The following is a 2,527-nucleotide window of genomic DNA, read 5'->3' as shown; positions in this document are numbered from 1 at the left end:
TTGTTTTCCTTCCTGCTTACATTTTGTGAAACTTTTCTGAAAACTACTTAAAGCATCTTCTCCATCAGTGCCTCCATCATCACTGGCAGCGCCTTTGAAAGGCTTCACCGATCTGCAGAGTACATCATCTTTGCTAATGTGCACTGGAGGTTTTATCTTAAACCCCAATTGGCCACCGACATTACCTTAGGAGAGTGCTTTCTGCATTTTAAATTGATATCCGTAGGCAAACGCTTACTACAATGCTTCTTAAAGTCCTCTTTGAAAGACTCATTTAGGCCTGGCTTGGTGACTCACACCTATAATCCCAGCACTTTGGGAGGCCCAGGCAGGTGGATCACCAGAGGTCAGGAGTTTGAGACCAGCCTGACCAACGTGGTGAAACTCTGTCTCTACTTAGAAAATACAAAAATTAGCCAGGCGTAGTGGTGGGAGCCTGTCATCCCAGCTACTAGGGAGGCTGAGACAGGAGAATTGCTTGAACCCCGGAGGCGGAGGTTACAGCGAGACGAGATCACACCACTGCACTCCAGCCTGGGCGCCACGGCCAGAAAGCCTCATTTACAGTGATGTCTAGTACCTCCACTATTTTCTCTGTTAGAAATGATTTCTGTTTTGAATAGACAAGACCTTCACTTGGCTCAAAATTCAAAAGATAGAAGAGGATAAACTGAAAAGTCTCCTTGCCTCGGCTTCCCAGTCACTTGGTTTCTTTCTCCTTTTTAAAAATATTTTATTTTATTTTAGGCTGGGTGCAGTGGCTGACGCCTGTAATCCCAGTATTTTGGGAGGCCGAGGAGGGCCAGCCTTGCCAACATGACAAAACCCCGTCTCTACTAAAAATATAAAAAATTAGCCAGTCGTGGTGGCCGGTGCCTGTTATCCCAGCTACTTGGGAGGCTGAGGTAGAAGAATCAGTTGAACCCGTGAGGCAGAGGTTGCAGTGAGCCGAGATCGGGCCATTGCACTCCAGCCTGGGCAACAGAGTGAGACTCTGTCTCTAAATAAATAAATAAATTTGACTTTATCTTAAGTTCCGGGATATATGTGCAGGACGTGTGAGTTTGTTACGTAGGTAAACATGTGCCATGGTGGTTTGCCGCACCTATCAACCCATCACCTAGGTGTTAAGCCTCGCATACGTTTGTTTTCAAATGTAACGGATGCTATGAGTTTGTTAGGTACCTTCCAGGAATATTTTATGCAAATACAAAATTATCATACACATACAGATGCATTTGATGCATTTATGTTTGTACATTTGTATGTATGATTTTGTGTATACACATATAAACACCCATACACACATGCAAATATGGATAATTGTATATAGAAGGCTAACATTTTCCTAAAACAGAGGAGATAGTAGCCTTTTATATAAATATATTATAAATATATGTGTACATATTTCTTTCTTTTTTTATTTTTTGAGATGGAGTCTTGCTCTGTCACCCAGGTTAGAGGGCAGTGGCACGGTCTCAGCTCACTGCAACCTCTACCTCCCAGGTTCAAGTGATTCTCCTGCCTCAGCCTCCCCAGTAGCTGAGATTACAGGCACCTGCCACCACACTCGGCTAATTTTTGTATTGTTAGTAGAGACGGGGTTTCACCATGTTGACCAGGCTGGTCGCTAACTCCTGACCTCAGGTGATCTGCCCATCTCGTTCTCCCAACGTGCTGGGATTAAAGGCATGAGCCGCCGTGCCTGGCCTATATTATGTATTTCAAAATTGCTAAAAGAATAAATTTTAAAAGTTCTCATACCAAAAAACGATAGGTATGTGAGGTGATGCATATGTTAATTGTCTTGATTTAATCATTCCACAATGTCAGCCAGGCGCGGTGGCTCACGCCTATAATCCCAGCACTTTGGGAGGCTGAGGCGGGCGCATCACGAGGTCAGGAGATCGAGACCATCCTGGCTAACACGGTGAAACTGTGTCTCTACTAAAAATGCAAAACAAATTAGCCGGGCGTGGTGGCAGGAACCTGTAGTCCCAGCTACTCCGGAGGCTGAAGCAGGCGAATGGCGTGAACTCGGGAGGCAGAGCTTGCAGTGAGCCGAGATCGGGCCACTGCACTCCAGCCTGGGCAATAGAGCAAAAAAAAAAAAAAAAATTATTCCACAATGTCAACATAAGTCAAAACATCATATTATAGCCCATAAGCATATATAATTATTTATGAATTAAAAATTCAAAATAAATCAATGACAGCAATGTAAAAAAAAAAAAAAGAAGAAAGAAAAAATGAGTAGTTTGTCTGGTGGAGTTTTCCACTCTCGATCTTGCTGATTGCCATAGAACAGGATTTTAAATTCCAGCTGGATATTTCATCAGATGCATCCGTTTTTTAGCATTTGTTGAGTGATAAACTTGTTCCCTATAACCAAATGTGCTATGATCATCCTTGCAGGGTCTTTTCCTTGAGAGAGTTAACCAGAGGCAGAATTATTGGGTCAAACAAGAGGGAGAGATGAAAGGTTTTTGTTTGTTGGTTGGTTGGTTGGTTGGTTGGTTGGTTGGTT

The sequence above is a fragment of the Mandrillus leucophaeus genome, unplaced genomic scaffold (genome assembly GCF_000951045.1).
Source record: "Mandrillus leucophaeus isolate KB7577 unplaced genomic scaffold, Mleu.le_1.0 Scaffold8, whole genome shotgun sequence".
Classification (NCBI taxonomy): domain Eukaryota; kingdom Metazoa; phylum Chordata; class Mammalia; order Primates; family Cercopithecidae; genus Mandrillus; species Mandrillus leucophaeus.
Note: the sequence above shows the minus strand (reverse complement) of the source record.